Source organism: Rhipicephalus microplus, chromosome X, assembly GCF_043290135.1.
Source record: "Rhipicephalus microplus isolate Deutch F79 chromosome X, USDA_Rmic, whole genome shotgun sequence".
NCBI lineage: Eukaryota > Metazoa > Arthropoda > Arachnida > Ixodida > Ixodidae > Rhipicephalus > Rhipicephalus microplus.
The window spans coordinates 432690820-432708702 of NC_134710.1; the positions used below are offsets into that span (position 1 = coordinate 432690820).

The 17883-nt window shown below is 44.3% G+C and overlaps 1 long non-coding RNA gene across 1 annotated transcript; it reads left to right on the plus strand.

Moving 5' to 3' along the window:
* The first annotated feature begins 1162 nt into the window (after positions 1 to 1162).
* LOC142776572 (uncharacterized) lies at positions 1163 to 8081 on the plus strand. The gene is made up of 2 exons (XR_012887643.1): positions 1163 to 1344; positions 5522 to 8081. It is a non-coding gene; the product is annotated as an uncharacterized LOC142776572 (long non-coding RNA).
* The last annotated feature ends 9802 nt before the right edge of the window (positions 8082 to 17883 follow it).

Consider the following 17883-nt stretch of genomic DNA (forward strand, 5'->3'; position numbering starts at 1 on the left):
TCCTCCTGCCATGCCGCCTCTTCATAGATTGGCCGCTCGCGCGTTACCAATGCTACTTTTTAAATTGCGGTAATAAGGGGTGGCCAACCGGGGGCTCCCAGCGGTACGACTGTTCAACACAAAAAATCACATATTTCTCTCCTCATTCGCGACCACCATTCCCTCCCGTAGGCTGCTGTTGCGACTTTGTTGTCATGTGCAGAATCGCAGGCACTGTAAAACCCTCTTCTCACAACTTTTTATATATACAATGTATTATGGACACTTACTTTCCCGCGGCAGTAAGTACTGCAAAGGTACCCATCTGCAGCACCTACTTCCTTGCTTGACGAAAACACTACGTGTTTCAACACGCACACGTCACCCGGCACTGTATTGCAGTGCCATGCGAAGCACAATGCTTCTGGGTTACTGGGCAAGCAAATTTTGCTGCAAAATGCCGACGGCGGCGTTATGCTGTGAAACGGGTGCGGCGCCTGTGCTGTTTCCTCGCCAGCGGCAGCATCGTCACAGGCCTGGGAAGTCGTGGGTTCATTCGGCGCTTTACGCTTAGCAGGCGGAGCTGTGCAGTCAGCAATATTCCTCTCTTTTCTTTTTCGAGGCACTGGTTTAGTCAGGTAAGCGGGGCCATCCGGGAAAATGGTAGGAACGGCGTCCGGCGTTAGCGATGGTCGTTCACGGTCGAATTCGACGTCCTCGCCGTTGATGACATGCTTGAAAGTTCTTTGGATGTAGCGATCATCAAAATGACGAGAACACACTACACAAGTTTCGCCTAGAACTTTGTCACCTCTTTTGATGTTTCGCGCCCATTCTTGAAGACGAACAGGGTCTGCCGGAGCCCTGAACAGAGACACCTTCTCCTTGAAAGACTTGTACCCGCCTTTGCACAAAGCACGTTCTTCCTTTTTTTTCAGGCATAGTCACACACAATCGCTGCACGAGAATTCACGGCACATATTCGAAACGTAGCGAGAACACGCTTCACCACACAGACAAGTCGCCACCCGACACAACGTTGAAAGGCCCGGCCGGCACGCAAACTGACGCGCCAGTTGCAAGTAGCGCCCCCTAACGCTGAATCCAAATCAATTTCCCAGTCGCCGATGGGGAAGGCGCCTGTTCATGACACTAGGAGAATATTCTAGGCACTCTAGTGCGGTGGTTATTTATCCGTGGTCTTTGCTTGGCCGGGAGCCTTATGCATTCGCGAAAACCGCCTCTGCGCATAGATACGTGGTCTCGTTCTGTAATACTGTCTATAAGCAATGTAGTAACGACTTGCCCGATCATGAACACCGTGTGTTATGCTATTTGTGGATGTACGCCGTACGTGTATGTCTGGTAAGTGCGTGTGTAGCGTAAGGATCGATGTGTCGCTTCGGTGAAGTGTATGCTTGCGCCAAAACTTTCATTGAAGCTTCTTCTTGCGTGAATGCGTGAGACAGATAGGAAATGCACAAGTTGGTAGCGATGGAATATCACCAGGCGTTCACACGACGTTATTTTCCAAGTGGCTTAAATATGTGGTCGCCGATTACGATAATCGGTTTTCTAAGCCATGTCTTTTTTTTTTTTTGTGGGTGTATACAAAGAAAAAAAAGAAATAAAGTTGAAGATATGCTGGGAGCACTATAAATATTCGCTCAAAATTGCCACCTTAAGCGTCTTCTTAAAAGTAAACAGTGCTGCAAGGCAGTCGTGCCTTGCGGTGAAGTGCACGCTGTGTATTGCGGTAAAGCATACATATTGCGCGCGCTCGTGTTTAAATTGGAAATGTAGCACTGTCATTGGGCCTCGTGTGTGCACCTAAATTGTACACGCGCTATCCTCTGCCTCATCAGTGACGATGCGGCAGTCAGTATCGTCATCATCTTCAGCTTGTGTAACAAGCACAGAACAATTTACCTAGTAAAATATATTTTGTGGCAGGCAATTCGCAAGGCATTCAGATGTTAGTTCATTGCAGGATTAATTCAAGATTGTTAAATGGCACATTCAAATAAACGAAACATGCATATGAGAGGCTTCAGTCGTACTTCAAAATTTGTGCCATGCCTCAAATTAAAAATGATTATAAAGGAAATATATGCTAAGGCTGGGTGTAGATTACCGTTCACAATTCAATTACCATTCATATTTTAGAAACTTAAAAAATTTGTAGCTCATGTTTTCCTATCGAGTAAGCACAAAAATTACTGTTGAAGTATGGTCTACAATTACTCACACAGTTTGCAAGAAATAGATCTTCGAAACGGATGTCGTGCCAGAACTAAGTGCAAGGTGGTTAGAGGAAACTGGTTATTACCCGACATAATAGCGCATGTTCGAACGTTTTACATGGGCTGCTTGTTGGCAAAATGGGGTGGGAATTAGGTAAGTGCCTGCAGGGATCTGCACCAAGAGACGAAACCTGCTACATCTTTTTCATAAATTTCATTATTTGTGTCAAGCATGCGTGCACTCTTCGTTGTTGTGTTCTCTCAGGGAGCAAGTATATGGCATACGCTTGAAATCCATACGTTACCCCTGCGATTTGAAGATGTTATCACAGTGGACATGAACGTGCAATGTAGCTGAAAACGTTGCTGGGCACCAACTTTCTTAACAATCTGAACCCGCTTATACTACAAAAGTTACCACGTGACTTCAGCCAAATAGTTTCTAACTGTTGTGGTTACTGTCAGATAAAAGTAATAATGAGCTAGTTGTGCTTGGACAACAGTCTTGCGTTACTGTATTAAAATACAGTAATTTAGTACCTGCATATAGAACTGACCACTTAGTTATTTTTTTTTATTTGTGGTCCTATTTCTTACAGTTTACTTCCAAAATATTTCATACAAGGTGGTTAAGTTTTAAGTCCATACAGTGGGCAAATTTTATCAGCAGTACCGCATGCTGTACAATCACTTTTACTTCTCCTAGAAAGCAGGGTGTTCCACTATTCCGATATGTCTCGGCTGGGCTTCTCGACCTCGACGACTGTACATGTCAAACAGTTTGCCAAGTGTAACTACTTACTCCCCCTTAACTCTAAATTTTGTCAAGCCATAATAAATAATTGGCAGTAAGGACCAGTTACAAAACCCTTTTTTTATGAAGTGCTCATTAATCAGGGACCTAACAATTCTGTACATAAACGATGACAGCAACCACTTCTCCACAGATTGAACGATTAGGTTGTACTAATAAAAGCATTAATATAATCAGACTCTTTTTTTTTTTTTGTAAAGTAAATACAATGCATAAATAGTCTTACCAGTCCGTGATTCAATATTGTAGCTAAACTATTGTTGAAAACCAGAGTCATTTACAAATGCCATGTGAATTCCCAGAAAGCGCTAGGTAGCTTTATATAAATTGGGGATGTCTGCAAAAAAGCAAAAAGCCTACGTTTATGTTGAGCAGAAGTCCAAGTGAACATGCATGCATATGTTCATGAACTAGTTCCCTGTAACATGTGGTCCAACAGCTCTAGCTTAAAAGCTTCAGGCAGCTTTTATGCTGCTCCAAAAAGATTTTAGTTGCACCACAAGCTCCGGATATGCCTTTCATGAGTCACGTCACTGTGCCTGTTGAGTCTTTAAAAAAACAGGTTTGAAGGGGATGCTAAAAATTTTTTTTGAAGGGGTGAGTAGCAGAGAGCATTAATTTATTAAAGTCTTCAATTTTATTATGTTAGCTCTGAGGCTTGCAGGTATGTTAAATGAGCATGGTCATATGAGTAACACCTCATAGGTCAATAATTTTTGGGTTGACAGCAAGGTATGAAGACACAGGATTATGAAAATTGCAGAAGTAGAAGTAATGAAGTTGTCGAGAAGACTTTGTTAACAGTACATTTACAGGCTTCACGCACAATTTGCTTTCCAGCAGGGTGAATTTACTTTTGCTGATGCTTCCGATGCCATCATTGCACTTCATAAGCACTGGTTTTATGCACTGCACGTGACGATCTTGTTTTTTTCAAGGTTCATGTACTGATTAAAAAGTATAAGATCAAGAAACTTACATGCTGTCTTAAGGCATAATCAGGCTCACCATAGAGGTAATTGGTGACATTTTAGTGAGTTATATGGGGGAGGTCTGTGTACATAACATCATAGTAATCTTGCAATGCTGTAGCTTTATTTGTGCAACGAGTGAAGCTTCTTTTCCTGTTAAAAATTTCTGCCAAGCAAACAAGTTCCAACAGTAGGATTTGCCCTTGGGTAAAGCAGGTGGTAAGAGTGAGCTTATTCAGATGCCCTTCAAGAGTACCCACTAAAGGAATTAGTACCTATAGGGCAAAAATTCCAGTGCACCAAGAAGGGCAAGGGAGGACGGTGCAGGTTAAAATTTCAGGAGGGCATCTTCTGGACATCATCCTTCTCTAGCCACAAGCTTGTATGGCCAATGTTTAGCAGACTCCTACTAACATAAACTAGGTATAAATGTTGCTTCTCTATTGCAAGATGACACACCATATACCTTTTGAGAGTCTCCTCACCACAAGCCCTTACATTAGCCTAAAAATATTTTTTTCTACGGTGCCCTTTTTTTGTCCTAAACAGTTGTCTCGAGCAACAATATTCACATTGTGACAGTATAGCTGGTGACCACAGAGACTGCTCCAGCCATCACTATGTATACTCCACTCAAAATGTAAGACACTGCAAAATCATAGTCCGTTGTGCGTGCATACGACCTTGAACATGCAAGCAGTGACCACTTCTCTTGTGTTCTCTGCACTGGCACATGCTTGTTGCACACCTGTTCAAGATTGTGACAGTGAAATTAGTTCTGGCAATGCTGTCTCAGAGGTAAGACTGTGTACACCCTTAGGAACACCATGGTGGAGCGAGCAGATATTCATATCAAATGTAGTAATAAACTGGCAACACCATGGTGATATAAGCACACTTGCATTAATTTATTACATTTTTATTGAGGCAGACATCACACAGCTAAGCCTAGTTGTGATCTCTTTTCGTTATTGTCTACATAGTTTTCCCGTAGGTCACAGCACAGGAAGAAAAATTTCTCTGTGGGAGCACCATATTTTAAGCTTGCATGACTCCAATGAAGCACTGTGCAAACAGATATATTGAAAATGTCAATACTTCGGGTTTTATAAATGGTGAACTGGTTGTCACATTCAGCCGGTGATCCTGCAGGAGCTTTAGCATATACTCTAAGGTCATTTTGCATCAACAATGCCACATACAATAGTTTAACAATGGTTGTTAATGGGCAAGATGATGCATAGCTTCAGGGAGGTAATTAAGCTAAGGGGGAAAAATATAGATGCCGAAGCACCACTGGAAAAATGAAAAATCACAGAAAAAGAGCATCGGTCGCAGCTGAACTACAGAAAATATTTACACTGCACCACACATTTGCATCGTCTAGAATTTTCCCTAATAATGTTATACCAACCTGCCTAGCAGCAAGTACTTCTAAGGTAATAAAGTGCAGAATGACACTTGCATAAGACAGGGAACAGGACGCGAGTTAACTGCCATCTTTGTTTGTGCAGGGTGTCTACCAACCTGGGAAAGTCGGGGAATTGGGGCCTTGCTGGAAAACTGTAGGAACTTTGGTAAAACCTGGCTAATTCATGGAAACTGGCGGCAGTCTGTGCCACCATCACAAAAATAAGCATTACCCTTGATCAATACTCAAAAAGTCACTCCTTCGACTGCAACTACCGTGAACAGCTAGAAGAGGCCTAAAAAAAGACAATGCATAACTGTTTCTTCTTAGTGTACAAACAAAAAGATACACCGACCAAAATAACACAAAGTTTACTGATGTTTGGGCACCTGATATTGTTCTTAATGACAGCCTTAAGAAAGGTACATCGTATTTAAGTATGACTAGGTGCGTGATGTAAGCACCAAAAGTATATGGTCAGCGTTCCATAAATCTTATTGAGTATATGTGCAGCTGTGTGAATGTGCAGGGATTCCAGGTGCTGGCATGATGCAAGCTTGTTTTCTTCGACCAGAACACGGTTGCTTGACCAGTCAATTTGAAAGCCTGTATATTCCGCATGTTCAGCGAGGGCATCCAAGGCCACCCATGATTTGGTGACTTCATTTTGAACTGTTGTGTTGTTTAACTCTTTCATTGAAATCACAGGTCTCATAGACTGACATGTTGTCACACTCGTGGCAGACTACAGTGTAAAGAAGACTACAGAAAGTTCGCTCGGCAGCTTATTCTTTCCATTGACTAAAGCATTCCTTAGCTTCCATGTTGGTACATGCACTATTTTGATGTATGTTCCTTCTACATATCACATATCATATCTGGCTTTCCAAGCACAGCATTTCTCACATCGGTAAATTTGTGCATATTTGTCGTGGCCACAAATTCGGCTTGGCTTGAAGGCCTTTTAGTTTGGTGCTTATGTTAGAACTGCCATCACAAGAGGTTAGCTGGGCTATGTTTTGCCTTGTATAATATTATTGCTATTATTATTATTATTGGCGATGCAGCTGCAAACGTCCTCCGCTATGCACTTATTGCAGATATTTCAAGAGTAGCACACTCTCTTTTCATTTCATTTCCTTGAGATGGTGTTATTAAATCCATGAGTATTTTTTATCATTATGTTCATAGAAGAGTACGTAAATGAAGGTAGCATGAAGGTAACCAAAACATGCAACTTAGCTTCACAAAAAAAGCCTACTGGCTTTTTCAGCTTGCCTTTGTTGTACATAGCCTCGTCACTCCTCACAAGAGTGTTCATGCTGTCTGAGACGCATCTGGAAGCTAAGTTGCATGTTTTGGTTGCTGACAAGGAAGGCTTCTTTTCAACTCTAGATGGCTCTATGTGTAATGATAAGGTAGCCACTGGTTTGGAAAAATGCTGAATAAATCATTTTCTGAGCAACTGCAGCCAATCAATTTAGGTGAATGGACATGCATCTTAACTTTCACATGCAAAGTCTGGTGTATCCCAGGGATCAATCGTGGGACCAGTTTTGTTTCTCATTTACATCAACGACATTGGACATGGTTTGTCATCTACTATCAAATTATTTACATACAACTACATCATTTATAGAAAAATTGACAGTACCCAAGCTAACGAGTCATTATAGTTGGACCCTAATAAACTCGCATTTTGGTGTCACCATGGCAAATTAACACTTCCAAAACGAAGGCCATGACGTTTACAAGAGCATATAAAACAAAAATGAGTCAATATGAAATTCAAGCTCTCCCCATTGGAAAAGTATCCCTATTTAAGTATCTTGGAATTCATTTATCTTCTGACCTGCCTTAGAATAAGTGCATCGATATCATAACTAGTGAGGTGTCAAAAGCACTTGAATTTATTAAAAGAAACCTTTACTTGGTGAACTATACCTCTGAAATGCTAGCATACACTACACTTGTCCGTTCAAAGATAGAATATGCATCCATCATCTAGAACCCACATCAATCATATCTCATCGATTAACTAGAATTAAAATAAAATGCAGCAGGATTTATCACCAAGTGGTATTCTCGCAACTGCAGCACTACAGATATTACACACTCACTTTCATTACCCCTTCATGAAAAACGCAGACTGTCGTCACTGTTGTTGCATTTTCGTACATTTTATCATAGTAAATGTGCCTTCATGAAGCTTGTACAAACACACCTCATAATATTTTGAAACATATTGATCACCGATTCAAAATACACCCTTTTTTGGCACACACAATTATGTATCAACACTCACCATTACTTCGAAGCACACATCACTGGAACACACTGCCAAGCGACATCCCTTGATTCATTGATCGTGCCATCTTTGTAAACCAATTCGATATTTTCTTGGACATATGACTTACCTATCTGTGTGAGTTTGTAAGTGCATGTATGTGCTTATTTTTACTCTTCTTTCATTGTAAATATATTTTCTCCTTAAAGATGATAGTCTTGCTTGGGATACTCCAATGTAAAAATTTTGGTCTGTCAGCAAAAAGGCTCAAGTACGACCACATCCACAGCATCCACCAGTATTGCTCAAGTTTCTGCGTTCATACTTGTACGATTGTCAATAAAAAGCAAATATTGAGGCACAATATCAACACGTCGATATTGTGCACTGTGTTTGTTTATACTAGAAAAGTTATAAATAAGTAATTCTAAGCACTGCAGCTGACAATGCGATGCTTCGCATGAAAAGGCGAGTCTCCTACGCTTTGCTAAGACGATACTGTGCTGCTACCTATCTTGAAATCTGCAAAATATGGCCTCCAAGATTGCACGCATGCTGCGTGCTCGCTATAGCAAAGGCCATCCTTTAGTTTTTTGAAATTACCACCAGATGGCGCTCATGTCTCACGCAACACCTCCAGGATCCCATTCACCAGTTTTCTCGTGCAAAACATCAAATAAATATTTCTGTCTATTCACTCTTTTCAGGCGAAATACAATAGTCTTTCGACGACATTTTTGGTCAAATATGCAGATAGGGGGGTTTTTTTTCATGGCAATTTTCTGTATATATATTTTTTTGCACTATAGCTGTGTCTTTCTTATTGAGTTTTCATTCCTGCCACAATTTTTTTTTTCCTTTTGCATCTTTGTCTATGGAACTGTATTCTACATTGTTTACCACTTTAATTTTATAATGGCAATGTTCTGATTTGCAAATTTATTGTATAACTAAAACCCCCTGCGTAATGCCTGAATGGGCCTTTAGGGTATATATTAATAAAAAAAGTGTTGATGCACAAAGCGGGTGAGTGAACGAATAAGTTTATGCCCTGTTACTAACGCTTAATCAGGAACATGTAGCGGCAAGTGTGAAAAAAGCAAAGAGGCAAAAACTATCAGTTTTTATTTCAGTGAAGATTCATGTTGCCACTAAGAGCTGTTGTTTCAGAAAAAGACACTTGGTAAATAAATGTTTCAGAGTATATTCGAAGAAATTCGGAGTGTTTGAAGACTTGTGATCCGCTAAGAACTTCTAACTCAGAATCTATCATCTTATCACTAAGTGAACAACCTTCTTTGTGCCGTAATGCATTCGGTATAGACGTAAAAGATTTATATTATTGTTTCCCCCAATGTGAAGATTTGAAGTGTATAAAGCAGTGCATGAGAGAAGATAATGATGAGTTGTTGTTTCAGTGCCAGTGTGGCATCTCTATTGCGTCGTTTTTAGAGCTCAGGCAGGCCACCTAAATTCTACCGTTGTGTCTTGGAAGGGAAATAATTTTGTCCAAAAATCTGGTATCTGCATTGAATCATGAATATACCTGTAATTAGTTATATTTTTCTTGGGTATGTAGACGGGCAGCCGCAAAAGCATTTGAATTGGTTATCATCACACGCTGTTTAATATGTCCATGACTTCTTAGTTCTACTGGACATTAACAATTGCTCTTTACTGGTTGCTAATATAAAGAAAGATGTTAAGGAAAACGAAATGTCAGCGTTTCACTTTGGAGTTTCAAAAAATTGATGAGCTACAGTTTCTTGATTTAAGACAGGCTTTCGTCAAAGATCACATATATAGCAATACCAACCTAGTGTTTCGAAGCATAGTGGCGCCAGCTCTGTGCCAGCGTGAAAGAAGACGTTGACGTCCGTGTGTTGCTCGTGCTTGCCGGGTTCCTGCCTGTACCAGCTTGTTGTCCGTGTGTGGCTTTGAAAGCCGACATCCCCACCTGATCGGTTTTCAAAGAGGCCGTCACCTCGTTTTTCGGTCGTCCAGCCATGCGTAAGCTTCGCGCTGAACTGGGACTGCGGGGACGATTTCAGCGAAATGGTGAGAGCTTCACGAGCTACATTGAGGATGTGATCAGCCTCTGTAGGCGAGTTGATGCCAGGATGACGGAGGCTGACAGAATAAAGAACATAATGAAAGGCATTGATGACGACGCTTTTCATATGCTTGTGGCCAAAGACCCACAGACCGTCACGGCCGTGATTCAGTTATGTCAAAGTTTCGATGAGCTGCGCAAGCAACGAGTTTCTACACGTCGCGCTAATACGCAGACAGCTGATATTTCGGCCTTGGAGTGCAAAAGCAGTGGCTCCGACTACAGCGTGTTAATGCCTCAAATTCAACAGTACATCCGGGAGGAAGTTGCTCGACAGCTCTCTCTTGTCGCCACCATCAACGAGACCCCCACAACACTGGACCACTCACTTCGCCGTGCTATTCAGACGCAAGTTGCCGAGGCTCTCCCTTCGCCCACATCCCCAATATCAGTGGCTGCACCGCTGACTTATGCAGAAGCCGTCCGCCGACCTCCTGCCCAACCGCCGCTCCCTTCATACAATCCAGCCACCAACTACTACAGGTCACCAGTTTCAGTTTATCCGGTAAATCGGCCCATTCCACCACCTCGAGCACCTGTAAACTCTTGGCGTACTCCGGATAACCGGCCCGTCTGCTACAACTGTGGTATTCCAGGACATGTCGCGCGCTACTGTCGTCGCCGTGGATTCTATTTTAATGATGTGCAGCATTCCGGCAACATACCTCGGCCATCAGAATCGCATGTGACACCTGATTCACATGACCCCCGCTCACGTCGACCAGACTTCAGCCGACGTCGATCTCCTTCACCCCGTTTTCGGTCTCCTTCCCCCATGCTTCGCCGTACCAACCACGCCCAGGAGGAAGACTAACAGTCGCAGTTCCTGAGGCAAGAGCTGCGCCACCGACGAAATTTCCAAGGCCTCATCTATCGCCCCCTAACGAGATTGCCGTGTTTGTGGACGGTTTCGCCACAACTGCTCTTGTCGACACAGGTGCCGCTATTTGTATAATCAGTGAAGTGTTATGCCGCAAACTGAACAAAGTGACGACTCCACTGGTTGAAATTTCTTTACGCACGGCGAGTTCGCAACACGTCCAACCTTCTGCCACATGCACTGCTCGTGTTGTGATTCAAGGGGTGCTTTACATCGTTGAATTTGTCGTCCTTCCGCATGCGTCTCATGAAATCATCCTGGGATGGAACTTTCTTTCCGCTAATCATGCGGTTGTCGACTGCGCTCGTGCTCAACTCGTTTTGTTTCCATTCAGCACGACATTCATAGATCTCCCTCGCTCACCCAAAAAGGTGATCGTCGCCGCTGACGTCGTCATTTCTGCTTTTTCGGTCACCGCGGTATCTCTTTTGTGCAACTCCGTTTCCGATTCAACTGCCCTATTTATGCCGTCACAAGAATGCGCTTGTCGCCGGAACCTTGTCGTCCCGTTTGCCGTCATAACACTTGCCGATGGCTCCAGTGCCGTGTACGTGTGCAATCCGTTCCCTTGTCCCGCTACCTTATTGCATGGCGAATGCATTGGGAGTCTTGACACTTATGATGACATCTTTCCTTTCGATGCCCGTTCTGATACGACACCGATGTCCGTGGATGCTGTCACAGACCGTGCCCTCACTACCTGACGAAGACGTTCTGTTGCGCAGCGTAGACACCGGCCTTACGCAAGACCAGCGCAATCAGCTCATTCAACTACTTGACCGTTTCCGCGCCTCCTTCGACCACGGACAACCTCCCTTGGGACGCACGTCAGTTGTCGCAAACCATATCGACACCGGTCATCATGAATGGATGGATGGATGGATGGATATGGCTGTACCCTTTAGATCGGGCGGTGGCTAGCGCCACCAAGCCGTAATACCTAATGAACCAAAAACTATATTTATTTTTTTTGTTAAAAAGTGAGTTTGAGGATTCGTACTTTGCAGTGAAGAGTTTAATTTTCACTCGTGGCTCGACTTTAGCCACCAATCAGATAACCTCCTTCTAGTTAAGTCTACCCGCTTAAAGTCTATTTTGCCCTCCTGGTCCCTAAACCCCAGTGCTTTGAAAAACGCAGCGCCATCATCCTGAACTATAGGGTGAAGCCCTTTACAGAACATTATCAAGTGTTCGGCAGTTTCTTCTTCCTCTCCACACGCACTGCATACTGTGTCTACCCCTTCGTATTTGGCCCGATATATCTTGGTTCGCAGTACTCCCGTCCGGGCCTCAAACAGTAGAGAACTACCCCGAGTATTATCATAGATCCTTTCCCTGGCAATTTCCTGCTTAAAGGTTCGATAGGTCTCTAGTGCGGACTTCTTAATCATGCCCATTCTCCACATGTCAGTCTCAGTTTCCTTCACTTTCTTCTTAACCGACAGTTCTTTTTGGTTTGGCCACCTGCTGTTTTCTAAGTATTTGCCAGTCAACTTCCTTGTTCGCTTCCTCCATTTCGTATCGACATTCTTTAAGTATAAGTAGCTGAAAACCTTCCTAGCCCAACGCTCTTCCCCCATTTCTCTCAATCGTTTCTCAAATTTTATCTTGCTGCTAGCTTCCCTGCCCTCAAATGATGTCCATCCCATATCACCTTGTACTCCCTGATTTGGTGTATTCCCGTGAGCTCCTAAAGCAAGCCTACCTATTCCCCGTTGCTTAATTTCTAATCTTGCTTGAACTTCTGATCTCATGCACAAGACCGCATTGCCGAACGTCAGCCCAGGAACCATGACCCCTTTCCATATTCCTCTCACAACATCATACCTATTGTAATTCCACAGGGCCCTATTTTTCATGACTGCTGCATTCCTGTTACCTTTAGTCGTCACGGATATTTCGTGTTCCCTCAGATACTCGGTCCCATTGCTTATCCATACGCCCAGATATTTTTATTTATGTGTAATCTCTAGCGTGACCTCCTGTATTCTAAGCTCACTACCTTCGTTGTCATTGAAAATCATGACTGCTGATTTTTCCTTACTGAATCTAAAATCTAACCTATCTCCCTCATTACCGCAGATGTCCATCAATCTCTGCAAATCTTCCTTGTTGTTGGCCATTAGCACTATATCATCTGCGTACATTAATGCTGGTAGTGCCTGATCAATAAGTTTTCCTTGTTTGACTAAAGAGAGGTTGAAGCCCAGCCCACTTCCCTCTAATTTTGCTTCTAATCCTTGTAGGTACATCATGAATAATAAGGGTGACAGGGGGCACCCCTGCCTAAGCCCCCGTTTTACCTCTGCAGGCTTGGATACCTGTTTTTCCCACTTTATAACTACCTTGTTACCTTTATAGATACCCTTTAAAAGATTAGTGACTACATGTTCCACGCCTAGTGTGTCCAGAATTCCCCACAATTCTTCTTGAACCACGCTATCATACGCTCCCTTGATATCCAAAAATGCTAGCCACAGAGGCCTTTGTTCCTTTTCTGCTATTTCGATGCACTGCGTCAGTGAGAACAGATTGTCTTCCAACCTCCTGTGTTTCCGAAACCCATTCTGCAGTTCCCCCAGCACCCCCTCATCATCTATCCACGCCTGCAGTCTTTCCTTTATAATCTGCATCGCCAGCCTGTAGACCACTGATGTCACTGTTATAGGACGGTAGTTGTTTATGTCAGCTTTGTCCCCCTTTCCTTTATAGATCATGCTCATCCTGCTAAGTTTCCATCCATCGGGAACTTCACCATCGATTATTATTGTGCTCACTGACTCTCTCAAAGCCTGCTTAGACTTCGGACCTAATGTCTTTATCAGCCTAATTGGAATGCCATCTGGGCCTGTTGATGTACTACTAGGGACCCTTTTCTCAGCCCTTTCCCACTCTTGTTGTGAAAATGGAGCCATTGCACCACTTGATTCGTCCTTGTCTATTGTGGTGCATAAAGTACTTTGTTGAAATTTTTCTGTCACCCTTGTTCTTATATATTCAATAGCTTCGTCCCCTTCTAGCCTAGCACCTTGGGCTGTAGTTATAAAACTCTGCTCTAGGCTCGTCTCATTTCTTAGGGAGTTCAGATGGTTCCAAAATTTCGCAGCTGCCTTTCTATCTTTTTTATGTACTTCTGCCAGCCACTGAGCTCCCTTCCTTCTAATCTTTTCATTGATCAGAAGGGATGCATTCCTTCTACAGCTTAGAAAGGTTGCCCATTTTCTTTCAACTTCATCTGTCGGTTCACCCCGCTGCTTAGCATGTCTGTGTTCCCTAGAGGCTTCCTGACGTTTTGCTATGGCTCTCTTAACTTCCTCATCCCACCAACTTTTGGGTTTGTGTCTTCTTTTCCGGGGTGACTTCTCACGTGTCTTAGCAAGCTCTAACTCAAAGAGTCTAATTAGATTCGTGTATGTCCACACTGTCTTATTATCCTCCGTGATTACTTTCTCAATTTGTTTAGTGTTTACACCATCATACTCCACTTCGTCAGCGCCCCTACCGCGTCTCGCAGGCCGAGCGTGACGTCATCACTCAACACGTCGACGAGATGCTGCAACGTGATGTTATTCAGCACTCACACAGTCCTTGGGCTTCGCCAGTGGTCCTCGTGCGAAAAAAGGATGGCTCCATCAGGTTTTGCGTGGATTATCGTCGACTAAACAACATCACACGCAAGGATGTTTATCCCCTGCCACGCATTGATGACGCCTTGGATTGCCTTCAAGGTGCGGAGTTTTTCTCATTTGCCTTCAAGGTGCGGATTTTTCACTGGATCTGCGCTCTGGATATTGGCAAGAACCAATGGCTGAACCAGACCGTCCAAAAACGGCGTTTGTGACCCCTGACGGCTTATATGAATTTAATGTAATGCCCTTCGGTCTTTGCAATGCGCCTGCGACTTTTGAAAGAATGATGGACAGTGTCCTCAGGGGACTTAAATGGCACATCTGTCTTTGCTATTTAGACGACATAGTTGTATTCTCGGCGAATTTCGAAACTCATCTTTCCCGTCTGGAACAAGTTCTCCAGTGCCTTACGGCAGCCGGGTTGCAATTTAACTTCAAGAAATATCGTTTTGGCGCCCGCAAACTCACAATTCTCGGCTACGTCGTTTCAAAAGAAGGAATATCGCCAGATCCTGCCAAACTGCGTGCCGTTGCCGAGTACCCCAAGCCTACTACCCTAAAGGAGCTTCATAGTTTCATAGGCTTGTGTTCCTATTTTCGGCGTTTCATTCGCAACTTTGCCTCTATAATTGCCCCTCTGACTCAGCTTCTCTCCCGTAGCGCGGACCTCTCAGGCTGGAATTCCCACTGCGATGAGGCATTCACGGCGCTACGCCGGCTACTCATCTCTCCGCCAGTTCTCCGCCACTTCGATCCCAATGCACCCACTGAAATTCACACGGATGCAAGCGGTGTCGGCCTCGGTGCCATTCTCGCTCAACGCAAGGATGGCTGCGACGAGTACGTTGTCGCCTATGCCAGCCGTACACTAACGAAGGCAGAGTCCAACTATTCCGTCACGGAAAAGGAGTGCTTGGCTATCATTTGGGCTATAGGAAAATTTCGCACCTACCTTTACGGACGCCAGTTTGATGTTGTCACAGATCACCATGCCTTATGCTGGTTAGCGTCCATGAAAGATCCTACTGGCCGCCTCGCTCGTTGGGCTTTACGCCTTCAGGAATACGATATCCGTGTTGTTTATCGCTCAGGACGCAGACATTCAGACGCCGATGCACTATCCCGTTCTCCACTGCCTCCTGACCTTGCCTGCTTATCAACTCCCATTTGCGATTCGTCATCGTTGAGCATCACTGACATGCCATCCGAACAGCGCAAGGATCCCTGAATCAATTCTTTGCTCGACGTCCTCTCTCACAGTTCCATCAGAAACGACTTCACGCTCCCTTTCTCGTCAAGCAAGACACTTTGCTGTCCGTGAAGGCTTGTTGTATCGCCGCAATTACGTGACGGATGGCCGTAGGTGGCTCCTTGTCATTCCTCGTCATTTCCGTTCGGACATCTGCGCTGCCTTTCACGATGACCCCCAGTGTGGCCACGCCGGAGTATTTAAGACTTACTCTCGCCTTCGTCTAAGATACTACTGGCGTGGCATGTATCGGCACGTTCGCCAGTACGTTCGGTCATGCACCACGTGTCAACGACGCAAGACGCCTTCTCACAGCACTGCTGGCCCTTTGCAACCCTTAACCTGCCCAGCGAGACCATTCGACCGCGTCGGAATTGATACTTATGGTCCTCTACCCAACTTTCTTCGAGGCAACCGGTGGATTATCGTCGCCGTAGATCATTTAACACGCTACGCTGAAACATCTGCGCTGCCTGCTACCACTGCGAAAGACGTTGCGTGCTTTTTCTTCTTCACCATCTCATTTTGCGACACGGTGCACCTCGTGAATTACTCAGTGACCGTGGACGCGTGTTTCTCTCGAACACCGTCGACGAGCTACTCAAGGCATGTCGCACTGTCCATAGGAAATCCTCGGCATACCATCCCCAAACCAATGGCATGACAGAACGCTTTAACCGTACCCTTGGAGATATGCTTGCCATGTACGCCTCTGACGACCACACTAATTGGGACCAAATGCTCCCTTTTGTCACGTACGCGTACAACTCTGCGCCACAAACAACCACTGGTTTTTCTCCTTTCTTCCTTCTGTACGGACGTGAGCCATCATGCTCCATGGACACCATTCTCCCTTACAGGCCTGATGTTTCCGAAGCGACGCCTGTTTCAGAAGCAGCTGCTTATGCCGAAGAGTGTCGTCAACTCGCTCACTCATTTACCGCACAAGACCAATGGCGCCAGAAAACTGACCACGATTCCTCTGCGTCTACTGTACACTATAACCGAGGAATGCTGGTTTGGCTCTGGGTCCCGTCTACCCCTCCCGGTCTTTCCCCGAAGCTTTGGTCGAAATACCATGGCCCCTACCATGTGGTGCGGCAAACATCTTCTGTCAACTATGAAGTTTAGCCCATTGATCCACCCTCGGACCAACGCTGCCGTGGGCGTGAAACAGTACACGTATCACGCCTTAAACCGTGCTATGACCCCCTTGTCGTGTCCTTTCCCTAGGTCGCCAGGTTGGCTCCTTTCTGCGCGGGGAGTAATTGTACCGAAGCATAGTGGCGCCAGCTCTGTGCCAGCGTGAAAGAAGACGTTGACGTCCGTGTGTGGCTCGTGCTTGCCGGGTTCCTGCCTGTACCAGCTTGTTGCGGCTAACGTTTCTGGAATAATAACCTGTGTTTTTACGCAACCTTGCTCGTTGCACTAGATTCATAAAGCCAATTCTAAATTTTAATTCTGGCCACTCAAAACCATACAGGGAGCCATTGCGTCAACTGTGCTGGGTGCCGCTCTTCAGAAATTACGCGAGCACCTTATGGCGCATGCATTTGATGCACAAGTTGCTCGCCTTGCAAATTCTGGCTTTCCGAGTGACGTGATTTGCTCCTTGTCGGAAAAACTTATCTTAAAGATCGAGAAGTTTTATCATTGTGATTCTAGTGCACTAGAAATTAGTAAGAAAAAGAGGCAGGCAGTTATCCCATACATACACAGGATAGCACATGGTTTGAAAAATGTTGGTGCTCGTTATTGCATAAACATGTCATTCTCAGCACGTAATAAAGTGCATAATTTGTGTACTTTGGTGGATAGAGCATTGTGTCAGCAGCCAGGGAAAGGGAACAAATGTGTCTCCAGTCATGTCCACAGATATGCTCCTTGCACTACTGGCGTGGTTTATGGGATTCCACTGTCTTGCAGCTGCGAATATTTAGGTGAAATGGGGCATTACATAAACGTGTGCTTAAAAGAGCATGGGCTAATGCTATCAGATGCTAAAATCACGTCTAATTTGGCAGCTCCTTGTAGGCCATGTGGATGTGTGCTCAGGGCTGGGCAGAGATGCCCGAAAAAGTATTCTGGAATGCAGATATCGAAATGCGTGGTTTGGAAGCATAAAATACAGATACTGAGATAAATTTGTAATTCATGTGACAGGATATCTCAGAGATACGTTTGCAAAAAGACAAAAAAGTATTCCAGAATACATATACTAAAATACTTTTGTCTATGTCGGGGATAGTTATACTCCATACAAACATTTGTTATGTGCAGCATAATATTTAAAATGTGCAGCACATT